Raw genomic sequence first — 14009 nt, 5'->3', positions numbered from 1 at the left:
ATAACTGTATCAAACCGTAGTTACTAGAGTTGGCGAGTCAATCGTCGTGTTGCTTACAGATTTGCCGGGACCAAGAAACACCACAAGCCGCTTTATACCTTACCGAGCTGGAGGTAAGTAACATAGCGCCGCTGTCACGTCCACGGCCAAGCCCTCAGCTGGCCGGCAGGGGCGCTGTGGGGCTGATATGCTCTCCTCTCTGCCCGCTCCCGACTCTATGGTGAGGAGAGAGTGACTCGGACAGCGCGCGCGGGAAAACTGTAAGCAGTCAAACGCTACACTCAGCGTCCCAGCCTCCACCGCTAGCAGCGTTCCGGCGGCGCCCTACCTTCTCCGGCAGGTAAGTGGTGAACCGATCGCTGTCGCTGCGGATAGGCATCCAGCGCCCGCGGGGAATCTTGGATACCGGCTGCACGGGGCTGATGAAGCGAATAACTCAAGTGATGATCCGTCTGACCCCCGGGCACTGCAGGGTCAGCCGGCCACAGCGGTGTTTCCAGCGTACACCAGAGGGTTGACTCACCATCATGATTCTGGGATGTGAAACACTCTACAGCTAAGCTGAGGGAAACATCGCTATAAACGTTGAACCCCAGTTTGAAACCTGATTCTAGTAAGAGATCTCTGTAGTTCCCCAATTCTGAAAAGAGCTTCTCCCCAGCTAAGTTGTTTCCTTATGGAGGATGCCACCTGCGCTAACACTGCACCCTCAATGATATAATCACCTGTACTGTAAACCCCCTGGAAGGGCGCAGGGTACCAAACGCCGTTCACTGGTGCCCCATTCAACAAATATCCCCTCATGAACCTGTGTAGCCCACAGCTCTCCTAACATGCCCGCGTACACATCATGATGCCCACAGTAGATTCTTGTCGTTTTGACCACCCGACCGTCCCTTTTTTTGTCTGGTGGTATAGGTAGGTATGATGGTTGTACAACTGAGACGTTGAGTAATGTTTCAGAGATTCGTGCCAGTGTTATTCATTTACCCAAATACACACACTGATTTGGGATACGTTTCACGAGAGTTCTCCGTTGCATGATCACATTTGGATGGCAACCTGCCACTTTGTAGCTGAGAATGAGATCCTTAAGCAAGTAGTCGGAAATAGGATGGATCTCCCGAGGAAAATAAAAATATACTTTCGGTTTTGTTATACGGTTAATGCAAAGAAGAAGAAAAAGATACGTCTTTTAGCTGTATTTATGTACAGTGAAGTTTGTTGTCTACATTTCTTTCCTCCGCTTCACACTGTTGTCATTATAGTGATATCCCACATGTTTTAAAACAAGATTTGGGTAAGCCAATAGCTTGGGGTTTAATGTTACAACGCAGGCATGCAGAAAATACGTTCTTATGCCTCGGCATTTCAAAGCTAGACCTATTGACTGTGACGATACTTGATAGAGGTGGTGATATTGCTATTATTATTAGTACTGCTATTGGTGGTGGTTGTGGTGTAATCTTGGTGGTCATTGTGTGGTTTTGGTAGTTGTGTTAGTATGGTATTAAACTCTTGGGGGTGGGGGGGGTCAGGCTCGCACTGGATATGTCAAAAGCATCTTTTAATAGCCTGAGGTATTAAAAAACGAACAATAGTTATATATATATATATATATATATATATATATATATATATATATATATTAAAGTTTGTGTGACTAAGTGATGATTTTTAGATGCCAAAGTCAAAGTTTGCTTTATTCGGTTAAAATTTAAAACCATCAAAGCACAAAACAGCAAACAAAAAAGAGAAAAATGCATTACAGAAAAATTGTTAACACAAATAATAAATACAATACAGTTTGGCGCAATGTACAATAAAACGACACTTAGAATTAATTCATTCATATAGCTAAAAACATAGTAAAATTTCATTATGACCTAAAAAACATTTCATCTACGACAACGTAGTGGGCACAATGATCATTATCAGGTATCTATGTCAACTGGGCCCTATTTCTGACTCTCAGGGCGCCCACTATAAAGCAGGCAACCCCAAAGCAAATCAATGGAGATTCCAACATTTGTAAATAAGCCAAGGCAGGCCTAACTTGCTTAAATTGGCAATTTTTTAAAATCGGCAAGATATATTTTTTCCGCTGCACAGAATAAAATTTACAAAAAAATAACATGTGCAACAAATTTTGTTCAGAAATATTATCACAGGGACAGGGCCCCAGGGTTCCCTCTTTAAAAAATCCTTTCGGGTAAGCCAAGAGCCAGGGGAGCAAACCATGCTTAAATCTTATTAGCAAAAACATATGGAAAGGTTTGTTAATGTAGGTTAGGTAGGGCTGAATCTCGTTCCCTAAACTCAACATCACAAACCTCCTCACTGTCGGTTTCCCCAGCTCATCACTTTCCCTTGACAACATTACTCTTGACAAAAATTGGGTCTTAATGGCTTTAATTTGCTCTTTACTAGTCACACAAGGACTAGAGAACAATTCCGAACACCCTATTAAACTCAAATTATTTTTAATGTAACTTAACCAAGGGATAGACAGGGCTTTTTCCAAGGACAGACAGTCCTGAATAATTTGTTGGTTTAGGTTTGGTGGCTGTTGTGCCCAAACCCTCAACCAGAGAGTTATGTATTAATGGGGTAACCCGATAGACCACTGGACTCGGGTATAACTAGGTACACAAAGAACTGTCACAGTGGAAACAAATTTGGAAATGTAAGAGAACATACATCTGTTAGCAATACAAACAAATTTTGCGACAACACCTGTTACTTGCATGTATGCTCATCATTTAATTGATTATCCAAGTTTTCAGTCAAACAGAGGATCAGTAATTCAAATTAAAGCCAAAAACATCACAGTATCAACATTTTCAAATGTATATAGGTGTAAGGTACGTGATAGGTGTGGGATTTTGGGATTAGTGCAGGGCGTTGTGAGGGAGGGAGGTTGTGAAAGATTTAGGAACATCCACAATTCATTGAAGAACCTAACCTGCCAGATAAATGGCCACAAAACTTAAATCAAATAACACAGACTAAGACAGCAGTTGTACATTCACTGACAATCTCCTGTGTTGATTGAAGATAGGAAAAAGTCGACGTTTCGACCCCTGTTAGAGCCAGCAAATTGGTTTGCTTGGGGTTGGGGTCTTCATCAGGACCAGGGAAAGGGCTTACACCTAGGGGCAAGGGTCAGAGATGAAAAAACGTAAGGTGTGTCTATGGAGAACCATTGTAATTAAGAGAGAAACAATTATAAAAATTACCAGCATCAGCAGCAAGCATCAAGCTGGAAAATTGGGAAGGGGCCAGTCAGTGCTCCTGGGAAAAAGGAAAAAGAGACGAGGAATACTAAAACCATACTTAAAAACAACGGGTGTCGATAAAACCTAAGTTACCAGAAATACTCACCCAGGGTGTAGTATTCCAATGTTCGAAAAATGAGACAAGGGAAGGCTTAATGAATCAGCACAGACACTCATCCATTGGTGTCCAAAGCTGGAAAGGAAGGGGGAGGGGGGTTAATAATCTCCCACACTCGGATCCTGTCCGAGAACAAGGCGCATATAAGGTTAATTAACCTGAATATATTAAGCGGGAAAAGGGTAAATGCGCGAAACATAATTACATCGCAGCGCATTTCAGGTACGTCAGTATCCTTTAACAAAGCATACAGAAGTGTAGGGAAGGCCATCTGTACAGAATGTGTGGCAAAACTCACTTGTATAATAACAGTACGGAGAAAGCTACTGAGTGCGTAGACTGCAACATACCTCGAGGGCCGCGCCGTGTGAACTGACAGCTAACCCTGGGCATTGTCACATGACTAAACAATTACGGGCCAGTCGCGCGCACAACCAGAATGATTGCGCCTTGACTGGTAGACTTAGGGGTGTGTCAGGTCACGTGTTCGTATGCGAACCGGGCCAGAAGTCTAGTAGCTGCAGGGTTGAAGAGAGAAAGAGGGAGGCGAAACCACAGACGCTGCAGGCAATAACATACCTCGAGGGCCGCGTAAGTCGGTCTGACAGCTAGCCCTGAGCCGCGTCACATGATCATTTATATATCCAACAGACGCGTCCTGATTGGTGGAAGTTAAGGGGTGTGTGATGTTAACTGAGCTGATGTCAGCTCGTCTAAAGCAGGGACCATTTGCTGGTTCTAGGTCCATGACCACAGTATTTAAAAGCAATGCATTAAATTATACAGTAGTATGGTAACAGCAATAGATGATACGGAAACAACCAAAACATTGGGTATGATTGATACATCCCTTGTTGACGCTCAAGGAACATACGGAATAACACAGGTGAATGGTATCACTAAAAGGCACAGCAATTGAGGTGTACACATAAAACCACGGCAAATACCTAATGTAGTGGGGTTCACCATGAATTATACCAGTCAATTGGAACAAGTATATCCCATAATGGCGTAGATGTTTAACCATTATTTATTAAAGATAGTTGGGTGAAGGTTGCGTCAAGTTCATTCAGGCCACAAAGGACAGAGTCAAAACGGTCCATCCACTTACTCCCTGATGTTAAGGATTGAGCCGAGGTCCCCACCCCTAACACCCAGTGTTATGGCTTCAATTACCAGCCATCTTAACGATTCGGGGGAATGGTTACATGTATTGAAATGGTTAACCATGGGTGCTCCAAGAGTGTTGCATCTAATCCTGCTACAGTGTTGTAGTATCCTGCATTTCACTTTCTGGGTAGTCTGGCCTATATAGATCTTGTTACAGGGGCAGACTATTGCGTAGATGACATTCTTAGTATTACAATTGGTGAGCGTCTTTAAATCCACCGTGCAGTTGTTATGTTGGAACGTCTTTGTTTCAAGGGTCAGATTGCAGGCTTTGCACTGTCCACATTTAACATGGCCCGTGGGGGCCGGAAGATGCCAGAGCGATTCAATTGTTGGTCTAGGCTGTGTTTCCAGGAGTGATTTGACCACATGATCGCGGACATTTTTGCCTTTCTTGAAGGCATGCATTGGGGGTTCGGTGAGCTGGGGTTCTGCTGACACCAAGTGCCAATGTTTATTGACAATTTTGCGGATATCATTGCTCATGGTGTTAAAGGTCGTGACACATACAAGTCTGTTAGGATCATCCATCCGTGTTTTAGGGGTACCCAATAAATTCAACCTACAGACTGAGCTGCACCGGTTTTTTCGAAAGATACGGTTACGCTACTTCTTTCGTCAGGCTCCTGGGAGTACGACCACATCGTGTACTGGACTACGCACTCCATCGACATTTACACCTACCTCTCAGATGGTTTCACATCGGATTTTGACCTACGAAAGTACTGTACTAAAGGAGGTACTAGGAGTATGCTCCACTAGAAAGTATGTCAAACACAATGTCACCTTAGCGGAACGGAAGGCCCTGGACGATTTGAGGAATAACCATTCTATTGTCATCAAACCCGCAGACAAGGGAGGAGCCATCGTACTACAGAACGTGGATAACTATAAAGAAGAACTTTACTCTCAATTGAATGATGGCATTAGCTACACTAGACTCAACCTAAATCCCACGAAAAAGATCAGCACCATGATCCTTCGAGTAACCCAAGAAGGCCTTGCCCAAGGCTTCCTTTCGAACCTGGAGTTCCAGTTTCTGAATCAACCTCAGCCGCGTCTTCCGACAATCTACACCTTACCTAAGGTACATAAAAACCAGGAAAGACCACCCGGCCGCCCCATAGTCTCGGGGTGTGGCTCAATTCTTGAGCCCCTTTGTAAATACATCGATTTCTTCTTGAAGCCCTTGGCAGAGAATACAGATTCGTACCTGCGGGACACAATGCAAGTTATTAATCTGGTTGATGGGATGCCCTTCGATCCGACCACCCAGATTCTTGTGACAATGGACATTGTGTCTTTATACACAAGTATCCCACAACAACATGCTTTGGAGGTGATTTTGAAATATCTGGAGACAAGAAGCCAACCGGTGCAAGTCCCCTCGGATTTCATCATCAAATTGCTCAACATAGCAATGACGCAGAATTTCTTTTTCTTTCAAAATGACTTCTTCATGCAAACGAAAGGCGTGGCGATGGGTGCCAGCTTTGCCCCAGACCTGGCCATTCTGTATATGGACTACTTTGAACAGACCTTTGTCAATAATATCACCAACCCATTCAGGCAAAGAGTCAAGTATTGGAAACGATACATCGACGACGTCCTGATGATTTGGACAGGCAACGACCAGGAACTTGATGAGTTTTTCCTTTGGTTGAATGATAGATCGGCTGATATTCGGTTTACCATGACCAAGGACAAGTCCAGTATCGATTTCCTTGATATTACTATCAAGGCTATGGACGACTGTTTGTACACAACCCTGTTCCGAAAAACCACGGAAAGAAACACCTTATTGAGGTACGGAAGTCACCACCCGAGAGGACTACGTGATAACCTTCCTTTCGGACAGTTCCTGAGGATCAGGAGGAACTGTTCCAGAAAAGATGATTTTTTCACGGAATCCGATGACCTCATCCTCAGACTGATTGAACGCGGCTACCCTCGGAGGCTTGTCAAGAGGGCCCGCAAGAGAGCCTGGTACAATCATAGAGACCTCCTCCTTACCCCTAAAGCACGGATGGATGATCCTAACAGACTTATATGTGTCACGACCTTTAACACCATGAGCAATGATATCCGCAAAATTGTCAATAAACATTGGCACTTGGTGTCAGCAGAACCCCAGCTCACCGAACCCCCAATGCATGCCTTCAAGAAAGGCAAAAATGTCCGCGATCATGTGGTCAAATCACTCCTGGAAACACAGCCTAGACCAACAATTGAATCGCTCTGGCATCTTCCGGCCCCCACGGGCCATGTTAAATGTGGACAGTGCAAAGCCTGCAATCTGACCCTTGAAACAAAGACGTTCCAACATAACAACTGCACGGTGGATTTAAAGACGCTCACCAATTGTAATACTAAGAATGTCATCTACGCAATAGTCTGCCCCTGTAACAAGATCTATATAGGCCAGACTACCCAGAAAGTGAAATGCAGGATACTACAACACTGTAGCAGGATTAGATGCAACACTCTTGGAGCACCCATGGTTGACCATTTCAATACATGTAACCATTCCCCCGAATCGTTAAGATGGCTGGTAATTGAAGCCATAACACTGGGTGTTAGGGGTGGGGACCTCGGCTCAATCCTTAACATCAGGGAGTGTAAGTGGATGGACCGTTTTGACTCTGTCCTTTGTGGCCTGAATGAACTTGACGCAACCTTCACCCAACTATCTTTAATAAATAATGGTTAAACATCTACGCCATTATGGGATATACTCGTTCCAATTGACTGGTATAATTCATGGTGAACCCCACTACATTAGGTATTTGCCGTGGTTTTATGTGTACACCTCAATTGCTGTGCCTTTTAGTAATACCATTCACCTGTGTTATTCCGTATGTTCCTTGAGCGTCAACAAGGGATGTATCAATCATACCCAATGTTTTGGTTGTTTCCGTATCATCTATTGCTGTTACCATACTACTGTATAATTTAATGCATTGCTTTTAAATACTGTGGTCATGGACCTAGAACCAGCAAATGGTCCCTGCTTTAGACGAGCTGACATCAGCTCAGTTAACATCACACACCCCTTAACTTCCACCAATCAGGACGCGTCTGTTGGATATATAAATGATCATGTGACGCGGCTCAGGGCTAGCTGTCAGACCGACTTACGCGGCCCTCGAGGTATGTTATTGCCTGCAGCGTCTGTGGTTTCGCCTCCCTCTTTCTCTCTTCAACCCTGCAGCTACTAGACTTCTGGCCCGGTTCGCATACGAACACGTGACCTGACACACCCCTAAGTCTACCAATCAAGGCGCAATCATTCTGGTTGTGCGCGCGACTGGCCCGTAATTGTTTAGTCATGTGACAATGCCCAGGGTTAGCTGTCAGTTCACACGGCGCGGCCCTCGAGGTATGTTGCAGTCTACGCACTCAGTAGCTTTCTCCGTACTGTTATTATACAAGTGAGTTTTGCCACACATTCTGTACAGATGGCCTTCCCTACACTTCTGTATGCTTTGTTAAAGGATACTGACGTACCTGAAATGCGCTGCGATGTAATTATGTTTCGCGCATTTACCCTTTTCCCGCGTAATATATTCAGGTTAATTAACCTTATATGCGCCTTGTTCTCGGACAGGATCTGAGTGTGGGAGATTATTAACCCCCCTCCCCCTTCCTTTCCAGCTTTGGACACCAATGGATGAGTGTCTGTGCTGATTCATTAAGCCTTCCCTTGTCTCATTTTTCGAACATTGGAATACTACACCCTGGGTGAGTATTTCTGGTAACTTAGGTTTTATCGACACCCGTTGTTTTTAAGTATGGTTTTAGTATTCCTCGTCTCTTTTTCCCAGGAGCACTGACTGGCCCCTTCCCAATTTTCCAGCTTGATGCTTGCTGCTGATGCTGGTAATTTTTATAATTGTTTCTCTCTTAATTACAATGGTTCTCCATAGACACACCTTACGTTTTTTCATCTCTGACCCTTGCCCCTAGGTGTAAGCCCTTTCCCTGGTCCTGATGAAGACCCCAACCCCAAGCAAACCAATTTGCTGGCTCTAACAGGGGTCGAAACGTCGACTTTTTCCTATCTTCAATCAACACAGGAGATTGTCAGTGAATGTACAACTGCTGTCTTAGTCTGTGTTATTTGATTTAAGTTTTGTGGCCATTTATCTGGCAGGTTAGGTTCTTCAATGAATTGTGGATGTTCCTAAATCTTTCACAACCTCCCTCCCTCACAACGCCCTGCACTAATCCCAAAATCCCGCACCTATCACGTACCTTACACCTATATACATTTGAAAATGTTGATACTGTGATGTTTTTGGCTTTAATTTGAATTACTGATCCTCTGTTTGACTGAAAACTTGGATAATCAATTAAATGATGAGCATACATGCAAGTAACAGGTGTTGTCGCAAAATTTGTTTGTATTGCTAACAGATGTATGTTCTCTTACATTTCCAAATTTGTTTCCACTGTGACAGTTCTTTGTGTACCAAACCCTCAACCAGCCTAGTAGCGGGGCCACTGCTATTTGGTCACTGACATAACCCATCCCTAAGTCCTCGTGAATATTAAAAGTGGGAGCAGAGGGGGGTAGGGACAGCAGTTTCCGAAAGAAATTATTTTCTACTACTTGGATATTAGGAGAAGCCTTGTAACCCCAGACCTCGCTACCGTAAAGTGCCATGGGCAAACACTTCGCACTGTATATTTTTAATAACGCGGGGAGTGGTTTACAGCCTAAGCGCTTTGCAAAGCCCAACAAAGCGCCTGTGGCTCTAGCTAGGTTATTCTTTTTTTGAGCACGTTGTGTGACCCAAGATGATCTGTCGTCAAATGCTACCCCTAGATATGGGAACGTCTGGACTTTCATTAATTCCTGCCCGTTGCAGAAAAATTTCACCCTTTTTGCTTTCCCTGAGCCGATCGACATAGAATGTGATTTTTTTTAAAATTAATTAATAAGTCTAAAGAGACCATAAAATCATAAAATCCATTTAAGAGAGCTTGTAATCCTCTCGCGGTTCTAGCCAACAAAACTGTATCGTCCGCGTATAGTAAAGCAGGAATCATTTTGGAACCGGCTTTCGGGGTGTCTTTACAGATCATGTTCAGAACCGGTCCCAAATTATTAATGTAAAGCGAGAAGAGTAGGGGTGCAAGAATACACCCCTGTCTTACTCCCCGCTTTACCTGCCAGGCATCAGTCAGGCTTCCATCATCCCTGTAACGGACGACTGCGGTAGTGTCCTCATGGATTACAGCCAGGAAAGAGATCAAAACCGGGTCAAGCCCCAAAACGGCTAATAATGCCCATAATTTTTGCCGATTTACAAGGTCGAAAGCGGTGGACAAATCCATAAAAGCTAAATGGAGGTCCCCCTGCTTAGCGACTGTATATTTTCCTATAATAAGATGTAAATTGAGGCATTGGCCCACTGTGCCCCTTCCCTGTCTGAACCCATATTGTAGATCGGAGATTATGGATTGCTCCTCCAACCACACAGTTAAACGAGCAAGGACAACTTTACCCATGACTTTCATGGCAGAGTCAAGGAGAGAAATAGGCCGGTAGCAAGCCGGGTCTTCTCTTGAACCTTTTTTAAAAAGTGGGACAATAACGGCTTTTGCCCACGATCTAGGGGCACCGACCTCAGAAGCTGCGTTAAAAACACAAGTTAAAAGTTTCGCCCAAAGCATTGGGTCTGCCCTATAAAGGTCCGCTGGGACACCGTCCGGACCAGGGGCTTTACCAGACGCCGTGGCCTCAATGGCCTCCCGGACTTCCTCCTCCTTAAAAAGGATTCTTGAAGCTAGAGTGTAATCCGCATAATTTGTGGGATTAGCTTCTTGTATCTCCGAATAGAGACCACTAAAATGTGCCACCCATTTGTCTGGCGGGATAAGACATTCTTTGATGGTATTCTCCGTCTCATTAAAGAGGGGACTATTTATCACCTTCCAAAACTGGCTGCTATTTTTCTGTATGCTTGCATCCGTCAGATCGTCCCATGCCTTAGTCTTTAGCTCGCTTTTCCTATCCTTTATTGCTTTTTTATAACTTTTTCTTGCCTCAGTTATCTTACTAGGAGTGCTCCCAGATTCTTTAAGTGCCAGTAAGAGAGCAGAGTGAGCACTAGAACAGGCATGGTCAAACCAGTTTTTAAACTTCCTAGGTTTTGGTTTCCCATGGGAGGTGAGACTCCCCTCGACGTGTTTAGTGATTCTGTCGAAAGCATCCAGAATCACTTTCGATTCCGCCCCTAAAGAAAGACACAAGTTAAAATCCTCTGTTTTGCTTTCATATAGATTGACGAGGAAATCAGCCGGGGTAATAACATCCCATCTAAGTCGTCTACCCTGACTTGTAGGCTCAAGATTTAAATTAGAAATCAAAGGCTGCGGAACATCTTTCCTCAAAGCCTTAACTTTGATTTCCAAAGTTAGTGGATTATGGTCACTTAGGGCATTTTGCGTAACATGAAACGTGCCCAATAGGTTCAGCATGTTACGTGGTACAAAAATATAATCGATTGTACTACAGTGGCCTTGGCCAGTAAATGTGTGAACCGGGTCCGACAGATCTTGAACCGGCATATAGAGATAATAAGACGATACTATATTCTCTAAAAAGATCCCGCCTTTAGAGTGCTCAAAATGGGTCACTTCATTTGGGCAAAAGTCTAAATAGTTATTTAAGCAACTGTTAAGATAACATAAGTGTATATTAAAATCGCCAAAAAGTAAAAGAAGATAAGATTTATCATTCAATGCATCAAACTCGTCCAAGAAACTGAGTAGTGCTTTGAGATGTTCCAATTCTTCCGTCCTAGTAAATGAATTGTAAAAATTCACCACCAAAAGTGATGGCAGATTAACACATTCCATTTTCACTGCTAAGATGTGGGGAGAGTTAGTTGATAATAACTCAATATTGTAACGAAGCTTTAGGCTGAATAATAACAGGAGGCCCCCTCGTGGTCTCCCCATATCCGAGGGCGTAGCATATTTAATAAAAGATTGGTAGCCATCCATAAAAAAAGGATCTTTGGCCTCCCATGTTTCTTGTAAGGCAATTATATGATATGTGGAGAGAAAAGCCAACCAATTTTGATTACCTCGTTTGGATCGGAGACCAGCTATGTTCCAAGATAATGCAGAAATTAAATCTGCTGCTGGAAGGCCCATTACATGCCCTTGGTCATTAGAGTGTTAACCAGGTTAGGTAAACAAGGTAATAGAGCAACCTCTACTCCATTCGAAGGTAAGTCCACGCCCATGTTTTCCCCGTTAAAAACGGGCGCATTTCCTTTCTCAACTGCGTCCTCAGATTGTAATGGCAAATTATTAATTACTAGCGGTGGGAGGGGCATTGTTAGCCAAAAAAGGAAACCCAGCAGATAAAGGCTCAGAAGAATTAGAGACGTCAATACTAGAAACATCGTTATTCATATAAGCTCCATTATCACTAAGTCAATCGTTAGTGTCTAGTGTGCTAAGAGCTTCAAATCTGTTTGTTAACAACAAAGGGTTGCTAGTAGGGGCGTGCTGAGAGGGGCGCTCTCTCTGTCTGACCTGACCTGCGGGAAATGGTGGGTAAAAGAAGCCTAGTGGAAGAATGTTAATATGATCCTTATGAATTCTAATAGACCCTGCTTGTCTAAAAATGTGATCAACTATATCAGGGGTACTGAAGTTCACCACAACACAATCGCCCCTCAAAGACTTATTAGATTTCCCCACCCACGGGACCCTTCTCACCATTTTGAAACCATCATAGAGGTGACTCCCCAGGACTGTCTTTCCTGCCAAAAAATGAAGGGTTTTGTTTTTCAGAGTAGACCAATGCTCTTCTTTGCCATCACTAGTTTTTGGAACGTTGGCCAAGATAACAGTATAAGGGCAGGCTTCTGGGGGCAGGTTTAATGAACGTTCCTCATATGCCAAATGTCCCTGAACTCTTCGGCTATCGTTAATAACCCTCGGTCCTGAGCTAGCACCGGTAATACTCGGGACAGGTGGTAAGGGGATTGCTGAACTTGCAACAGTAGTTGCCATGGTGTCAACCATATCAGACACTCTAGTAGTGACTTCACCGAGGGGTAGTAAATCAGAAGGATTAGACCTTAGCACAGGGGCGCTTTGAACAGCAATGTGGCGCTCAATAAGAATAAGTCTGTTATCAATCTCACTGAGTCTATCCAAGACTGGGGATATGCACCTATTCAATCGTTCATCCAGCTGCTCAATTACATCAGCTAACATGTCTCTAAAAATAACAGCCCCCCCTGGGCAAAAGGCTCCATAACAACGCTACCAGAATGAGGGTTAGCCTCGACCACTGGGCTGTCTACCGGGTGAGTCGACCCCTCAACAGGATCATTATTTCTGGATTGTTTAGCATAATGACGGGATCCGTTAGGAGCGTGAATGGCTTTCCTCTTACCTTTAGAAACTTTAACATGAGCAACAGAGGAAATTTTTGGCTGCCTAGTGCGTAAAACTGGGGGAGAAAGAGAAGGAGAAGGACTGGACACGTTCAACGATGATTGAACGCTGGGATGACAGGACTCTGGTGCAGGCCCAGGAGAAATAGAGTAAGAAGTCACAGAGGGAGCAGCCAACAAGGGATGAGAGAGGGGCTCTAGTGACAACCTTTTTTCCACGATCTCGATTTCTTTAGAGACAGCATGTTCGGCTTTTTTCAAAAAGGCATCTAAAGTCCCAGAACCTCCCACTATTTGGGCCTTGTTGAAATTTTTAGCCATGACTTGTACTACACAAATAACGCAAGAAGCTTATAACCACATTTCACACAACATGCCAAACCAACACAAAAAGAGCCTTGCAGTAGACTGTGTGTGTGTGGCAGCCCCAAATCACCGTGTAACGTTCGTGCAGGATAAAGGGGGTGGCCCAGCTCAGCCCTGTCCAGCCCCGGACGGCCACAGACGGCCCGCCCTTTGCCCGGGCTTAGCCCGGCACTGCCCGCGCGCGGTCCCGCGGCGCGGGGGGTGGAGTCGGTTTTAAAGCGCCTTCGTGCGCGAAGTACAGAGTGTCCGCTTCCGATAGGCTGGAGCGAAGGAGCCTGGGTAGTGTAGTCTTCTACAGGGCCCTCCACACGGCGGTCGCGGTAATTACCAGAGCGACGGCGGGAGGGAGACGAAAAGGCAAACGCCAACAGCAAAGGCAGCAACCCCAGGAGCCAAGGAGGCGCACAGGTGAGCACAAGCAGGTGATTCCGATGGTCGGAGACGTGCAAACAACCCCCCAAGATGCAAAGTAGTCCCCATGCACTGCAGTCCGAACAGTAAGCATAGTCAGAGAAGTAATCATCTGAGCTGACTTTAGATGTGATTGACACTGCCTCAAGTTAATGGCTTGAAGAGCCAAGTGTTATAACATAGTGGACTTTTGGTCAGCCCCATTCAACAACTATCTGTATATTGTAACCGGTGGGTACT

General features: G+C 44.5%; 1 protein-coding gene across 2 annotated transcripts in view; it reads left to right on the top strand.

Moving 5' to 3' along the window:
* Positions 1-208: 208 nt before the first annotated feature.
* CHAF1B (chromatin assembly factor 1 subunit B) overlaps positions 209-14009 on the top strand; it is a 237299-nt gene continuing 223498 nt past the window's right edge. For both annotated transcript variants that reach the window (XM_085621289.1, XM_085621290.1), the window contains exon 1: positions 209-340. The gene's annotated coding sequence lies outside the window, so the exon portion shown is untranslated. The remainder of the gene's footprint in view (positions 341-14009) is intronic.

Source organism: Triturus cristatus, chromosome 8, assembly GCF_964204655.1.
Source record: "Triturus cristatus chromosome 8, aTriCri1.1, whole genome shotgun sequence".
Classification (NCBI taxonomy): Eukaryota; Metazoa; Chordata; class Amphibia; order Caudata; family Salamandridae; genus Triturus; species Triturus cristatus.
The sequence above is the reverse complement of the archived record's forward strand: the minus strand, read 5'-3'. Positions and strand labels throughout refer to the sequence as shown.